The 17,577-nt window shown below is 37.2% G+C and overlaps 1 pseudogene; it reads left to right on the forward strand.

Annotated features, from left to right (window-relative positions):
• Positions 1–1,273: 1,273 nt before the first annotated feature.
• The window catches only part of LOC101974089 (bifunctional 3'-phosphoadenosine 5'-phosphosulfate synthase 1 pseudogene), a 33,967-nt pseudogene continuing 17,663 nt past the window's right edge, over positions 1,274–17,577 (forward strand).

The raw sequence follows: 17,577 nt of genomic DNA on the forward strand, positions 1-17,577 counted from the left end.
GGCTAGGATCCATCTTAGAAATATTAAGAAGATAAGAGTACCTATAAAAGCTCTTAAGATACTTTAAATTTAGAGCAAACAATGGACTATTTACTTGCCTTATCTGAGGATGGGTGTTCCCTTCAGTTCATTAGAGAATGCCAGGGCAGAGGAAATTTACACAAGGGACTCTGGGCCTCACAAATCTCCTAGGAAGTGGCCAGACCTTCAGGATACAAGCCCCTCTGGCCCCAGCCTGTCCAGCCAGACTCCAAACATAGCATACTGTTTCAGGTAAAATCCTCCCTCTTCTTGTTGAAATCAAGATTTTTTTACAGCTGAAATAAGATATATGTAGGTAGATCAGGTCGACTTAAGATTACTGTATCCTTCAGGTATGGAAATACAGGAAGACTCCCCATATTAGAAAAAATAAAGGCTGTTTATTGGGGACTTGCTCTGGTAATAAGTCAGCCACCATCACTTGCATTTTGCAGAGACTCAGGGCAAGAGGGGGAGTGGGAAAACTAAGAAAAAAAAAAAAGAGGGCCTCAGGTATGTGCTCTGATTGCAAGTTTTGGAGGCAAGTAAACTAAAAACAGAGCATCCTATGTAAGTATCTTGGGGAATACATTTGGCTTTCTCTGGTTGATCTTGAACTGGAAGCAGGGGCAAAAATTAGAGAAGCTGATAATTATTGAGCAAGTCCCTGACTCCTGCTGATTGCCACAGAGGCTGTTGCTTGGTTATAGAGTTTGTGGATCCGAGTTCCAGTTAATATATAGTCTGGCCACTGTCTGTGTGTTATGTTCAGTCTCTCGTGAAGTTTTTGTTGCTGTTCATTTTAAACCATTCGAAAATGAAATAATATCCAGGAAAATTGGGAGTAGAAACTGACTAGAAACTTGTGTCTGGAAATTAACTCTATAATCATTTGCATCTGAAAGGAAAAACCTTGGTTTTCTGGCCCCAAAGAAGTCATTATCTTGAAATGGATTTCATCAAAATAGCTTCAAAATTTTCCATTGAGGAAAATTCTTTGATTATGAGCTGGAAACAAAAGCTGTCCAAATAGTATCTGTTTTTGTTGATCCAATTTCAAAATGGAATTATAAAAGGATACGTGGTTTGATAGGTCATTTTTCAACCAAATAAGTCACTGAAAAACAAACAAACAAGTCCTTTAAAACTGATATGCAGAGAGGAGGACGAGTTAAGCAGAACTTAAACATGGTTGGGAGGATAGTGAAAAATATAGATGCAATAGATGCCCTGTCAACTGAAAAATACCAGGATGTGCAGATTGTTATGCTATGGAAATGAAGAGGAAAGAGGATTGGAGGATGACTCCCTTGATTCTGGTTTGGATGACAATGCAGATGATGAGACTGTTAGTTGAAATTGGGCCTATAAGACTAGGAACATTTGGAGAATATATTCCGGAAAGGAGGGAAGAAAGCTCTGAAGCCCTAAGGAAGAGATTAAGCTAGCAATACAGATGCTGGACTCGTTCACTCAACAACTATTGTTTGAATATTTTTGAATGAGGAATTCAAATAATAAACCACTAACTAACTACAGTTGTGATAAGTACTATGGTGGAACTAACAGAACATCTTCTGGGAGAGCTCAGCTATTTTGGAGGATTTGCAAATGAACTAGTGATACATACGCAAGCGATTTGTGAACTAATGAGAATTAGCTGGCCACGAACTAATGAGAATTAGCTGGCCACGGGGCAAGAGGTGTTTCCTGACAGAGTGTTGACAAAGGCACTAAGACAGGGAGACGAAGTATAGTCAAAGAACTAAAAGGAAACCAGTGTGACCAAAGTAGAGGAAATGAAGGGCTGAATGGCTCTAGATATGATTGATTGGTGAGATAGAAGATATCATATCATACAAGATCTTGAGGTCCATAGTCAAAGGTTGAATGTTAGGATTTTATCTTGATTAAAAAAAAAGGAAGCCATGAAAGTATTTTAAACAGAGTAATTACATATACAAGATTTCATTGTTAAGATTATTTTCTCCACAATGAAGTCAATGTATTGAAGCAGTCCTAGAAGAGAGGCAAGAGACCAGTAGGGAAGCTATTAAAGTAGCCAAGGTAAGAGATAACAGTCAATTGAATTAACATAACGACCACAGAGATAAGCAGAAATAGGTCAATTTTAGAAATAGATTAGAAGTCTTGGTGATTGGATGAATATGCTTATTGTAATTTTTTCTCCATTTTGAACAGTTTGATCTTCTAGATTATAAGGGCTCTTGCAAATGTAACTTACATTCTCCTTTAAATAAACAGTAAATTAGGAATTGATCCTTAAAATAAGAAAAGGAGGATTTTTTTTTTTTAACTTCTTAATCTCTTATGTAGCCTAAGCCCTCTTCTTTCCCTGTTGCTTAACAAATGTCTCTTCCACAGCACAGGCCTCAGTACTTAGCTTCCCCGATAGGCTGGGAGATCCTCAGAGTAAGCTCTGTGTCTTATTCACATTAGATTCATCACCTGACATATACTTGACTGGTTGGATCTGTGCATATGTAAGTATTCCAACAAGAAGTGCCACTGTAAATTCATATTGAATATCATTGATGAGAGACAATCAGGCATCTTGAAATTTAAAGCAAGATTGCCCTAAAAATTTTATTCAGATTCAAGAGAAAGGGACAGAGTTATAAATTCTGTCTTATCTTCATCAAGGCAAGACAAACTTCAGCACAGGTACAGTATAAAATGGCAAGGAGATTGGTTGCCTTCAATCATGAACTCAGTTTAATGGCTTTAGAATAATCTCAGGGCAACAGAGAAGTATATCTCATGTTTCAGAGAGTTTCTATAGAAAGCACTGGAAAGTAAGTAAGCCAATAATTACTGAATATCTGTTATGAACAAGGCACCAGGTTTTTGAAATTTAAATATGTGAAATTCATTCAGCTTTTAATTTTCACCATACCTGAAATATAAAATTAACTAATATAATTATTTTACATGCAAAGCTTTGAAAGTTATATTTTAATGGCTCTTTAAGATGTAAATCATATCCTAACCCTTCTAGGATTTTATACTTTGGACTGTGTTGGAAGGAGAAACAATAGACAGCTACGGTATTTTTCCTCCAACTTTGAGGCTGAAACTATGGAAATCAAACATTGTTTTTATACAGAAAGAGTTAAACACCTTAGAATTTAAGAAATAATTTTAAATGTTCCAAGTGGTTCTAGAATTAGTACACTAAAAATTATTATATATATTCATTTCTTTGCAATTTTCTTATTTCCTATCCACAAAATTCCTCTAATAGTAGTTTCTCTTCATCTATTAAAAAAAATAATAAAGAAAGAATCATTTGCACCACTTGAATGACTTTAAAGAAACGGCAAATTCTTTTGCCCCTGGGTCCAGCATCAGTCACACGTGGAGTCTAATCAACAACAAGAAGGGACACTGGAAGGAAAGACTTGACAGGGATCAGCATTCCACTGCTGGGATGACATCCTGAGGAGCCCTGCTGACCTTCTCCAGCCCCTGCTGACCCTCTCCAGCCAAACAAGTAAACACAGTGAATAGCAGTTTAATCTAAAAAAAAAAAAAAAAAAAAAAAGGGAAGTGTCCAGAAATTATCCAAATGGTGAAGGAGGAAACATTTATTCAAGAAAATTGACTAAAACACAATAAGAACAGTGTCTGACATTTAAACCCCCACCCCCACCCCCATCTCCTTCCTCATCCTTCCCACCGTGGCTTCCCCTCTTCAGCCTGATAGAAGCTCCCATTCAGGGAGGTGTAGCCAAGATTCCCTTTACCTTCAGGTCCCAATTAAAGATTTATACTTTATTGTGGGGGGTGCTCACCATGCTCCATCCTCCCCACCCTCACCCCAAGTACAGAGGGCTCGGTTCTGGGTGAATGTTGCTCACCTGTTACTCAGTCTGGACGGTCCACTCCATATATGGCAGGCAAGAATACTGGGATTTTGATTACCCTCACATCGGCTCCATCACAGGGTAGAAGTTCTACACCAGGAGAGTCAGGCTCAAAAGACCAGAGAGCCAGAGGCTAGCTCATCCTGCCACCTTGCTCAAGTAGAGATGAGGTCCCTGAGGAAAGAGACATATGAAGAGCTCTCTAAAGGAATTAACTTTATTTGAACAGAGTATGGTGAAGTTCAAGCCCAAGGGAGCTTGTGAATAGTATTTCTTTATAAAGAGCAAAAAGTTAACCACAGGCCAGAGAGTTCACCAGACAGAAACAGAGAAAAAGATGGCTATGAAATGCCCTTCTGGGGTCAGAGCAAACTTCAAAGACTGTCCTCTGGAACCACACTCACCTGATCAGAGTACAGTCTGCCCTCTGTAACCATCGGTTTCACACCCATGGATATAACCAAAAACATTCAGAAAAAAAATACTGTGTCTGTACTGCACATAGGTCAGTATTCCAAAACAAGACAGTACAAACAATTCTGTGCATAGTGTTTACATTGTATTAGGTATTATAACACCTAGAGATTAACTTAAAGTATTAGAAGGATGTAAGTTATATGCAAACATTATGCCATTTTACATAGGGACTTGAAAGTCTGCCAGGGATCCTAGAACCAGTCCCCCATAGACAGATACTAAGGGAGGGTTATACAGAGGAATCTATGCCCTTGCAAGGCAGTGCCAAAAACAGTAGAGAAATCAGCTGGTAATTGATGAAGCCTCACAGGTAAATATGATACCAAAAGCAAAAGATCAGAAATAGGAGGCACTGGAAGAGAGCTGTCCCAAGAATAGACGAGGAGCTCAATGGTAAAGTACTTGCCTGGAATGTGCATGACTCTGGGCTCCATCCCCAACTGTACACAAGAAAAAAAAAAATAGCCCCGCGACACCCATGTCGCTCTAGGTAATTATGTCCACGCTGCACCCTTTCAGAATAGTAAAGCAACCGAAGTTTTCACACTTCAAGAGAAATAGGTACCAGTACAATGATCTAGTATGGCATTAAGCAGAAATAGCCAACAAATAACAACAAAACAGGTCCCAGAGAAGGTGCTAGAAAAATGATTAGTTGGCTGAAGTTTGGAGGAGGTGAGATGATTGAGGGTGATTATTATGGGGTACAGGGCTTCTTTCGGGAATGATGAAATGTTTTAAAAATCATTGTGATCATGATTTCACAACTGTTATAGTGCTAAAAACCTTGGGTGAATTGTATAATATGTGAATTATATTTCAACAAAGATATTTCAAAAAGACTCAAAAGTACATTTTAAACATAGAAGAGGACAGTTCACCCTCAAATGCTCTGAAACGTATTTCGAAGGCCAATAGAAAGATAATTTTCAGCCAAAGCTAAGGTTATAAACTTGCCCAAGTTTATTTAAATAATTTAAATAATTTGGCAAGGGACCTGTGGGAATTGGGTTTGGAGCTGATACTCAGCCAGCATTTCCAGTGACCAATGGTGACGATGTCAGGATGACACATCATTTGTCATGTTTGTTACTGGCTGAAGTAAACACCCCTGCCTCTGGGCCATGCCCTGGGCATGTAAAATCTTCCCAAGTCTGTGGCTATGAACTCATGGGTATCTTATCACAAATATCACAGTGACTGTGAGCACCAGACTAGTAAGGAAAGTGAAAGATTTTAGTTAGTTGAATTTAATTAGAAACATCACTTTATCTCCATGTCCTTCCATTTGTTCAAAAAGTTTACAATTTTCAGGTGATGCTCAGCTTTTGACCGCATTACTTGAGCGCATTAACTAAAATGTTCCTTCAACACCCATTGACTTCTTTGGAATAAAACCTCTTGTCTGGCTTTAACTTTGGTGAGGCTAAAGTTCATTGAACTTGGTGAAGTTCACTCTTACATGAATAAGAAACATTTGCCATCAGTCCCTGTTATTTATTTAGCCTTGACAGGTGTTTCTCCAAAAGGATGCTACTCTGTGACTTTCAGTGTGGTATGTGGGGAATATTTAGAAGAACAGGTTATATACTTAAGTAGTCAAGATATTGGCAAACACTGAGGTGACATGTATTCAATCATCTGACATAATTAATTCAACATGTGACAGGTGTTAGTCTCAGAACTGTAGAGGTAAAGAGGTAATACTATCTCCACTTCCCAGCTTCCAAGAGCTGAGCTTTCCTCTACTATGCCCTTCTGCCATGATGTTTCTGTCTTGGAGCCAGCCAACCACGGACTGAGACCTCTGAAACCATGAGTCAAATAAACCTTTCTTTTGAGAAGTGTCTGTCTAGTTCCTTTGCCCAATTATTGATTGGGTCATTTTTGTGTGTGTGTATGTGTTAAGCTTTTTGAATTACTTATATATTCTGGAACTTAGTACCTTATCTGAGATGCTGGTGATAAAGATTTTTTTCCCATTCTGTAGGCTCTCCCTTCATTCTCTTGATTGTTTCCTTCTGTGAAGAAGATTTTTAGTTTGATACCATCCCACTTATTTTTTTTTTATTTTACTTCTTGCATATTAGGAGTCTTGTTGAGAAAGTGGGTTCCCTAAGCAGACATGTTGGAGTGTTGGGGCTACATTTTATTTGAATAGACTAATAGCTATGTCTTTGATCCACTTTGAGTTGAGTTTCTGATCCACCTTGAAAAATAATGGTTAAATTTCATTCTATTACATATGGAATTCCAGTTTTCCCAGTACCATTTGTTGAAGAGGCTAACTTTTCTCCAATATATGTTTTTGGCACCTTTGTCTAGTATGAGGTATTGGTAATATTAACAGTCAACACATATATGAAAAAATGTTCAACATCTCTAGGAATTAGAGAAATACAAAATAAAACTACACTGCGATTTCACCTCACTCCAGTCAGAATGGCAACTATCAAGAATACAAGTAACAATAAAAGTTGGTGAGGATGTGGGGGGAAAAGTTTCACTCATACATTGCTGTTGGCACTGCAAATTTGTGCAACAACTCTGGAAAGCAGTATGGTGATAACCTCAAAAAACTAGGAACGGAACCACCATTTGACTCAGTTACACCATTTCTCAGTATACAAAGGAGTTAAAAATAGCATACCACAGTGACACAGCCACATCAATGTTTAAAGTAGCACAATTCACTATTGCTAAGCTATATAGTCAATCTAGATGCCTTTCAACACATGAAAGGATAAAGAAAATGTGGTATATGTACACAATGGAATGTTACTCAGCCATAAAGAAGAATGACTTTATGACATTTGCCAGTAAATAGAAGGATTTGAAGACTATTATGCTAAGTGAAATAAGTCCAAGCCCCCAAAACAAAGTTCAAATGGTCTTTCTGATGTGTGAATGCTAACACACAACAAGAGGGAGAGAGAGGAAGAGTAAAAGTTCAGTGGATTAGACAAAGAGAATGAAGGGAAGGGAGGGGATTAGGAATAGGAAAAACAGTGGAATGACTCTGACATAACTTTCCTAGGCACTTATATGAATACACCACAGCGAATTTCTACATCGTGTACAGCCACCACACTGGGATCCTAATTAGAATAAGATGTACTCCACATTTGTATCAGTATGTCAAAATAGACTCTACTGTCATGAATAACTAAAAAGAATTAAAAATGCAAAATAAAAAATAAGTCTTTCCTCTTGTAAGTTGTTCTTGGCAGATATTTTGTTCATAGCAATGAAAAACTGACTAACATGAGCACTTTCGGAAATGAAGAGCAAGAAACCCAAGGAAAACTGTATTTTTAAGTTCCATGAATAATGGCAGCTGTGTAGAAATATGATTGGACAGAAAGGATGTGATCTGACAGTAACAAACAGGAGAAACTGACCAAGGCCTGTTTGATCAGATTCTCCTCAGCCTCTCCCCATAGCACTCCTTCCCCTGGGGACACAGAGGGGCTTCAGAAGACAAAGGGGTGCACCAGAGAGAAACACTTCTGGGTTTTATGGTTTGATTTCAAGAAAGGTTTATTTGACCCATTTCCAGGGAGAACTGGGGGAAGTAGCTTACTTCTGAGGCCCTTATTTCCTTCAGCTCAAAATATCCAGCATGTCCAAGTGTCATACTTTGGTGTATTATGTCCTGAGCCCAGCAGGGCCACGAAATTGCTGAAAGTCCAACACCCAGATGGAAGAATGCCCCAACCTGTAGAGTGGCCTTCAAGCCAACTCACTGCCAACCCAATGAGACATCTCTGGTGCAAATTACTGCTTGGGTGACTGTGCAGTTTTCTTTTCTTTTCTCTCACAGTCAACTTATATATGGAAAAAAATGTTCACTATCTCTAGCAATTAGAAAAATGCAAAATAAAACTACACTGAGATTCCACCTCACTCCAGTCAGAATGGCGACTATCAAAAATACAAGGAAATATTGGTGAGGATGTAGGGGAAAAGGCTCACTCATACATTGTTGGAGGAGGGACTGCAAATTGGGGCAATCACTCTGGAAAGCAGTGAAAGAAGTAGGGAAAAAGGTTCTTCAGTGAAAGGAAAAGACTATTCCGAGTCTTTACGTTCAGAGGATAGTTCATCTTCATTTCTCCAAAAGAGATTAGAGAAATGAAGTGATAGATTATGTGCCTTTACATAATCCTAGCAACTGGAATACACTTGGGTACTAAACTACCAACATCCTTATTGCTTTTTACTCTAAATTACTTGTGGAATTGAAATAAAGTTATAAAAGCATTTTTCTGATATATTGATTTTAAGTTCTCAAAATACTGGTATAGTTCCTCAATTGCAAACAACTGTTGTGTAATTTAAAAGTTATTGGCAAGAGGCTATAATTTTTCAAAGAATTTCAAAAAGAAAAGGGTTTTAGAGTAAAGAGTGTATAAGTCACATAGAGGAATTGGGAAAATGATTTTTTTTTAAGTAGGGTGGGGAAAGCAAAGTGGGATCTTATTGACAGGGTAATAAAATTAATAATGTATGTACTTTGCATTACATCGCATTTCTTAAGTTGGTTCTTGCAAAAAAAAAAAAAAAAAAAGTAACAAGTCACCATAGAGACATTGAACTATCTAAAGCCAGAGGAAAAAATATCAACTAATAGAGAATCTTCACAAAGTGGCAAACAGCACTTCCTCCCTTTCTTTACAAACTTATCTTTTAGAATGAGCTCTGAGGTCTCCATGCTTCATTGATGCCACTTAAAGTCCTTTGGCATTTGTCTCATTCTCCAGGTCTTGCCTGGTCAGGGGCCGTGTGGACACCAGCGCACTTCAATTTTAAAAGACTTCAAGGGTTTGCTTCTGAACATCTTGTTAAAAATTATTTTCTATTTGTTAAATCCATGCAATGCATTGGCTTGATTTTTTTTTTTTTTTGGATAAATTCACATAGTGCTGAGAAGCTTACTTAACTCAGCCCAACTTAGTGGAGGAAAAAGTCTTCCATAGTGGCTTCCCCCTGCCCATAGTAAAGGTTTCCAGCATTATTTCTTGATTAGTTAGCTTTTGATTTAACATATTAAGAACTTGCCCTCCTTACATTGCATTGTGTCTTCCCATTTTAGTTATATCACATTTCATTACATAATTGAACCTTACATTAATATGTTTATGTAAATATAAACACCATGGATTAAACTGCCAGCAAGTTACTGATTCTATTTGCTTTTGTAACTCAGTTTGTTGTTCTTTCCATATAAACTAAACAAATAAAGCTAATTCTGAATTCTCCATCTGCCATAGCAAGTGCTTGTAGACCTTCTCATATATCTGTACATCCTCCTGCTCCAATCCAAACTGGCCAGTCTCTAAACCTAATATGGATGTGTGTGTGTGTGTGTGTGTTTGTGTGTGTGTGTGTGTGTGTGTGTGTGTGAGAGAGAGAGAGAGGAGAGAGAGAGAGAGAGAGAGAGAGAGAGAGAGAGAGAGAGAGAGAGAGAGTGTGTACTTCATTATAGAGTATAGAGATATTCTCATTCCATTTTATGGTTGCATAATACTTCTTTTGTTTGGGTTCACCATATTTTATTCCATCAGACTCCTAGGTATATATGCTTTTCTCTCTAGCACTAAATAAAATTGCTTTAACACAAGCCTTTTAATATTTTTTATTGAGTCTTGGAGTTAGTGTTACTTGGTCAGAGGATGAATTAATATGCAATGATTCTAGATACAAAAAAGTCCCTTTTGTAGTTTTGCAATCTTACCAGTTATAAATGAGATTGCATGTTTACTTATAATTTCTTAAACAGGGGACTTATCAAATTTGGAAAAAATTTCAAACTAACATGAGAAATGGAATAGCAGTCTTGCTCTGAAGCTCTATTTTTCTCATTGTGAGTAAGATACAGCATCTTTTCACATGATTCACAACTTTTGAAACACAACTTGTTACTCTGCCAGCTCTCGCTTCTCATCTTCTGTAGCTCATTTTAAAATTATAGAAAATTCTTTTAATTTAATACCATTGTAACCTCAAATTATCATAGAACTATAGATAATTCTAGCTCAATTTTTGTAGAGTTATTGGCCTTTACCTTGGTATTTTAGACGCTTTTTATGTATTCCAGATATTAACTTTTTATCTCTGATCAGAGTGTGCACCTGCTCTTGTTCTGGATTTTGCAAAAAGTGTTCCCCCATGAAATAAGATGATGGCTATTGGTATGGGGTATATATAAATATATTGCTATATTAAGTATTTATGCATCATTAAAACTTTATTGGGCCCTTTGTTTTCCTAAAACATGATAGGTCTTATATTTTGCCAAATGTCTTTTCTACATGTATGAAGAGAAGATATGACCCTAAGATTCTTTTTATTCTAACTTTATTAATGTGTTAGATTTTATTAATGGATCTTCTAATATTTAACCACTCTTGAATTCTTAGAATAAATTTTACTTGGTCATGATGTGTAGATATTTTAAAAATGTGTTATTTGATAGTAAGATTTTTACACAGTTATTAGTAAATTAGATTACAAGTCAGTTTTCATTTCTTTCTTTTTTTTAAAGAATCTGTCAAATTGTGGGGACAAAAGAGTTTGCATCCTTTTCTCTGAACTGGAATAATTAAGGAGCTTTGCGATTAAATAATTTGTAAAATGTTCTTTGGAGGATAAAGCAAGAAGTCTGTGAAACCATCCAGTCAATTTGAATAAGGACTATTTTTCTGTAAAATTAACCATTTTATCTACATTTAAAAATGAATCTTCCTGAAGTTTGAATTTTCTTCTTTCTCTTTCTTTCTTTCTTTCTTTTCTTTTTTCTTTTTAAACAAATCTTATTGTAAACACATAAAATAAACCAGGGGAAGTGGCACATGTCTGTAATCCCAGTGGCTCAGGAGATTAAGGCATGAGGATCTTAAGTTCAAAGCCAGGCTCAGCAAAATCAAGACCCTACACAACTCAGTGAGACCCTGTCTCTAAATAAAATACAAAATAGGGCAGGGGATGTGGCTCAGAGGGCGAGTGCCCCTGAATTCTATTCCTGGTACTCCCTCCCACCCCTGAAAAAAAAAGAGCATAAAACAATAAAACACAGGGCCAATATTACTCTTGATATTTTAGCAGTACCATGTCGGCTGTGATACTATCTTTAAAGCTAACATTTTTAAATTATTGCTCTCTAAATTTTACTATTTGTGCATGAATACATACATAAATTTCTACAATTCAGCAGGTTGCTTACAGATAGACATGTGTTCTACTTCTGCATCTTTGTATTGCAAAGAAACCTTTCAGAACACCTGCTGGAAATGCATCCCATCTTTTTCAAGGAAGTAGATTCTGGCATACGAAACCAGAATAGATTTGGGCAGCCAAGCAAAATTTAGCATCTCTCTCTTCTAATTCCAAGTCACATTGAAAAACATTGCTTTCCAGGCTTTGATAAGTCTCTGTGACAATGCTATCAGTTTATTCTCCCACTGTTTCCTTCTTTATGGTTCCCTGGACCTTCATCTCTTTATCACTTCCCTCTGAAAGCGACCCCTCTGACCTCCTTTGTCTATCTCCTAGAGAAAGATTCCCAGCATTTCATGTGTATCTCTTTTTATCTCCCTCCTCTATATACCTCAAATTTTGAAACAATTTGTTTCCTCAAAAGATACTGTATTTATTAAATAAGAAAGTTAGAATTTTTTTTCATTTGTGCTATCAATGTTTCATGACTGTAAATCAAAGCAAAGCTTCCTGAGCATTCTTTTCCTTTAGGAAACTTTACAACACTTACTAAGCAAGCACACACCTGTAATACTAGAAACTCATGAGGCTGAGGCAGGAGGATCATACGTTTGAGGCCAGCCTCAGCAACTTAGTGAGAACCTCAGCAACTTAAAGAGACTCTGTATTAAAACTATAGTTTAGTATTACAGCATCCCTAGGTTCCATCCCTAGTAAGAAAACAACAACAACAAAACCCCACTGACTGAATTTCTGTTCCATTTGCTAATGTTCTTACAATGTTCTTTTATCCCTGTTGTAATTTGAGGACTCCAGGATTTAGGGATTCAACACAGGAGTTATCAGCATTGTAAAGTGTCTCCTTTCCAACAAAAGGAGCACAGAGAATTGAAGAAGCAGTTTCCAGAGTATAGATTGGCACGTCTCATATAAACAGAATTCTGCATTAAGATCGAGCATCTAATTATAGTAGAGAGCAAAACCACAAAGGCCGATTTACATTCTGTTCATAGTGTCTGTGATTTGTTTCTAAGAACCCAAACAAGAGAAAGTGTTACAGAGGATTTAATTATCAACAGTCACTCCTTTGCTGGTCCCTGTGGGTGTCAGGTCTGGGGCTCCACTTACCCACAGCAATGGCCAGGCTACCCTGATCCTCTTGGCACAGGCTCAGAGATTGAGTCTCTTCCTTAGCCACTGACTAACGCCTGTGTTCAATATACAGATGGTCCCTGACTTAGGATGGTCTGACTTTTTATTTTATTTTTCCACTTTATGATGGTGCGAAACCCACATGCATTCAGTAGAAATCACATTCTGAATTTTTAAGTTTGATCTTTTTCCAGGCTAGTGATCTGTGCTACCTACCCTAGTGGGCAGAGGCAGTGAGCTTCCGCTCCCAGACAGCCATGTCATCACAAGGGGAGCAGCTGCCCCTCTGCAGCGGGCTGTGTAGCTAAGCTATGATGGTACTCAATAGACTAAATAAGTACATTTTCAACTTATGACGTTTCCAATTCACAATGGGTTTACCAGGATGTAATCCAGGGTAAGTTGAGGAGCATCAGTGATGAGAAATAATATGAAACAAGCTGGTGGTCTCTTCTGATGAATTGCCTTCTTCCTGGGCACCGCTCAAGTCAATTGACAAGGGTGAGTGAAGCACAGTGGATTGTATCCTGGACTCTCTGGGGCCCCGAGCCACCTCTTTTGCTCAGATCCCATATTTGAAAACTAGAAGCAACGATGTCTACTTCACAGCAATATTGCAACCAATGGTATACTCAAAAATATTCATAAAAACTAAAAAAATCATGTCAGGTAACATTCAATTCTGTTTGCAGCTCTTATTTATTTAAAGTGTACTCATCACCTTAAGTATATTTAAAAGTATATTAAAACTTTCAATATTTACAAATTGAATCTGGTATCATTATCTTCATTTCACAGAGTAGACACAGAGCAGCTAAGGGCCTTGCTGAATGTCCCACCAGCAGTGGTCAGTCTGTAGAGCCTGTGATTTTTGGCCATGATACTGTATTCCCTTACCTATAGTACCTTGATAAGAATAGGCCCCCAAAGGGAGAAGGAGGCAATATTTAAACAAAGAAAGTTTTGTATATAATAAAAGATACTTATTTAAAATTTTTTTTGAGCTGGGGATGTCACTTAGTGGTAGAGCACCAGCCTAGCATGTGTGAGGCCTTAGGGCTGGTCCCTACCACCGGAAAAAAAATTGTAATACTGTGAGCTGACAAACCCCACATCCTTAGCTATTAAAACAAACCCACTGACTTCCTAATTAACAGAATCTAAGTTATTTTATAGTGATATGGTTTAACTGTGTCTTCCATATTTCATGTATTGGAAATTTAATCTCTAAATTCCTATGTTGGTAGTATTTGGAGGAGTCAGAAAAGGAGTCTTTGAAAGGTGATTAGGATTAGAAAAAGTCATTAGGATGTCTCCCACTGGCCCATGGTAGCACGGATGGTTTTATGAGAAAAGGAAGAGGGCTGGGGCTGTAGCTCAGTGGTAGAGCGCCTGCCTTGCATGTGTGAGGCACTGGGTTCCATCCTTAGCACCACATAAAAATAAATAAAGATACTGTGTCTACCTACAACTAAAAAAATAAAAATAATTTTAAAAAAAATGAAAAGAAAAGGAAGAGAGCTCAGAGCAGACACCTGCTTCCTGCTCACCATGTGGTGTCCTCCAGGTTATGATGGAGGAAGAAGGCCCTAACCAGGTGTTGGCTCATGCCAGAGTTATGATCTTTAAAGTCCTGGCCTTCAGAAACAGGAGCCAGATAAAATTCTATTCTTCATACATTCTCCGATCTCTGGTATTTTGTTATAACAAAGAAGACAAACTAAAACACATAATTATTTTCAAAATTACTTATGAGTGGCAGGTGTCTACAAAATTTTCCATGGATGTTTTATATACATGCTGTTCAGGTAGTCAAAGATTTCATGCAATTGGTTGTGAATTGTTTATGATTTTTATTTGTTTTGGTACTACAGATTGAAGTCAGGGGCACTCAATCACTGAACTACATCCCCAGCCTTTTTTATTTTTTATTTTGAGACAGAGTCTCTGTAAGTTTCTTAGGGTCTTCCTAAGTTTCTGAGTTTGGTCTCAAACTTGAGATCACCCTGCCTCAGTCTCTCAAGTGGCTGGAATTGCAGGAGTGCACCATTGCACCAGAAGAATTTTTTAAAATCTATATTTTGTTGGAAAATTATTTCATTTATCTGAGAGTTATTTCATGTCTGATATAAAAATCTTTATTTTTTTATCATCAATTTTATTTTAAATCCTTTCCCTTTTGGGAAAGAACATTTCGATTTTCATCTAGTTTGAATTTAAACAATAACCCCTTTGCCTCTCAAAAACAAGCATGTTACTAGGTGCGGTGGTGCATGCCTGCAATCCCAGCAGCTCTGGAGGCTGAGGCAAAAGTATCACAAGTTCAAAGTCAGCCTCAGCAATGGCAAAGTACTAAGCAACTCAGTGAGATCCTGTCTCTAAATAAAATACAAAAAGGGCTTGGGATGTGGCTCAGTGGGCGAGTGCACCTGAGTTCAATTCTCGGTACCACGCTCCCCCCACCCCTCCAAAAGAAAACAAGTCTGTTGGCCATTTTTCCTTTCATATATTTGGTTGTGATTGGTACATGATTTTAGTGTTCATAAAATGGGCTCATTGCTTTCTCAGTCAAACTCATTGATCATAACCACTTAGGACTGAAGCAACCACCTCCTCAACTCAATTTTCACTGATACTGGCCCACACAGTCTGTGGCTTGACCTATTATTCTGTTTTAACCTTCTAAGAACCTATTTTAGATGTCCCAAGTTCGTAGTGTCTAGACCTCATAATATCTGATCACGTTGGATAAGGGAAGGAAGTAGGGGATTCATCTGCGTGTAATCTCTGCCTCCCTCTCCACAATCTTGGCTATGGGTAATTGATGCTTTTCTATATCATATGAAAAATGTAATACAAAATAGCTTTGAGCTTCTCTCCCCTCACTTTCACTCAGAAATTATAGAGGAGCCATTATGATTAGGAGGTCTGAAATCCTAAGCTCCCTTTTCTGGTTCTCATATCTTTTCTTCTCACAGTTTTTCCCTGATGAGCATGACATGCACAGAACTTTGGACATTTTGAGACTGTCCTCTTTTATTCTTCTCGTGGGCTCATTAAATGAAGTAAATGTTTCCTAATTTGATTTAATTTCAGTCATGGTAAATTATTTTCTTCTACCTTATCTCCATGCATTACTTTTTCCCAGGATTTTGTTGGAAATTTTTCTGTACAATAATGACAAGTTGTTTCACAGTTTGAAATCTTGTTTAAAGAAAAAGTTGGTTCACATGCTATGCAAAATGTTAACTGTCAACTTCAGAAAAACAAGCAATGTTTTAAAATAGTATATATGAAGTTGCTCTGGGTCGATGTTTGCTTCTGCCCAATGCAGTTAAGAATTTGTCAGACATTTTACCTTCAGGTCTATTTAGAGGGCTTTCCAAGTCATGCTCCTTAGATTTCCATGACAATCCTGTCCTCAAACATGTTATTCTCACAGCAGAAGCACAAGAGCAATCTCTTATATTGTACATGTTAAATTTGTATCTCTCTAGAGAAAGGCATAATCAACCTTTAGATATGTAAAATCTTAATAATTTTGGAACTAATTACTATTATAATCATTTTCTAATAATAATGAAAAAAATTTTTTTTCTGAGAAAACTTGCACATTATCCAGGGGTGGGGCATGGGAAATGGGCCCCGAGGTTAAGTTATCTCTGGTGCCCAGATATCTATAATTCCTTTACTGACAAGTTCATTTGTAACATACAGTACACATTGATAAGCTATCTATCACATGAACATTTGAAGAAAGAAAAGTACTCGTTGAATGAAAAATTCTTAATCTTTTAGAACCAGGGTTTAAAGCATTCAAAGCTTATTTTTGTCCATCGCCCTGAATGTTATATTAAGAACATCTGATCTTTAGGCGACAATGAGACTTTAAGCCCAGGTTGCCAACAAATAAAATTAAATAAAATGTAATTAAATTCAGCAAACAAATACTGGTGTTAAACAGAGCATATACAATAAATTCACTATTTTTTAAAAAATGATATCCTGTTTTTATCACAGACAGAAATATCATCAAACTCTATTTCATTCTTTATCCAAGCACCCTTGAGTCACTTGCCTAAATAAGAGCAATGTGGAAAAAAAAATAACCAACAACTATAATACTGTAATATACAGAGGATAAACTAGCTTAATTAAACTAGCTTAATATCTGCCATTTGCATTTTACCCAAAATGAACAATGTCTAGTCTGCGTATTATAAGCTCACACCGATCTCATATAGGAATTTTAAATGAAGCAAAACAAAGAAATTAGCTAAAATCACTCTCAATGATAAGATATGCATGTCCTTGATCAAAAATGGAAAATAAATACACAGAAGTAGATAAGGTTTCCTGGTTCTAGAAGCAGATTGAGACTGTTCACAGTTTAGGGATTAAAAACTAAAAGTGCCCCAAAGGAGATGGGACCAAGCTAGAAGTCAAAGCCTGAAAGAGTAGTTACAGTATGACTTTCCCTGACATGAATGGACTGTCAGAACAGTGGCACTCACCATTTATGTGAACCAATAATTAGAGCTTTTATAAAACTGCATCACTAAGACAAGAGGAAATAGATAAGACTCAAAAATGAGAGCAATGACTATGCCATTAATTATTGGCAGCTAGAATTGCAGTATTTATATTATCAGTGCAGGAGAGAGGCCCCCAGTGTGTGTGACTGGGGGCCTCTCTCATGTCCTGTGACAAGAGATCTAGAAATAGCATGACATATTTCTACTCAAGATGAATATGGAAACCCGTATTCCAAAATTTATGAAGAATTCCAATTTAACTGCCATGAGAAGAATCTAGCACAAAT

This window comes from Ictidomys tridecemlineatus, chromosome 6 (genome assembly GCF_052094955.1).
Source record: "Ictidomys tridecemlineatus isolate mIctTri1 chromosome 6, mIctTri1.hap1, whole genome shotgun sequence".
Classification (NCBI taxonomy): domain Eukaryota; kingdom Metazoa; phylum Chordata; class Mammalia; order Rodentia; family Sciuridae; genus Ictidomys; species Ictidomys tridecemlineatus.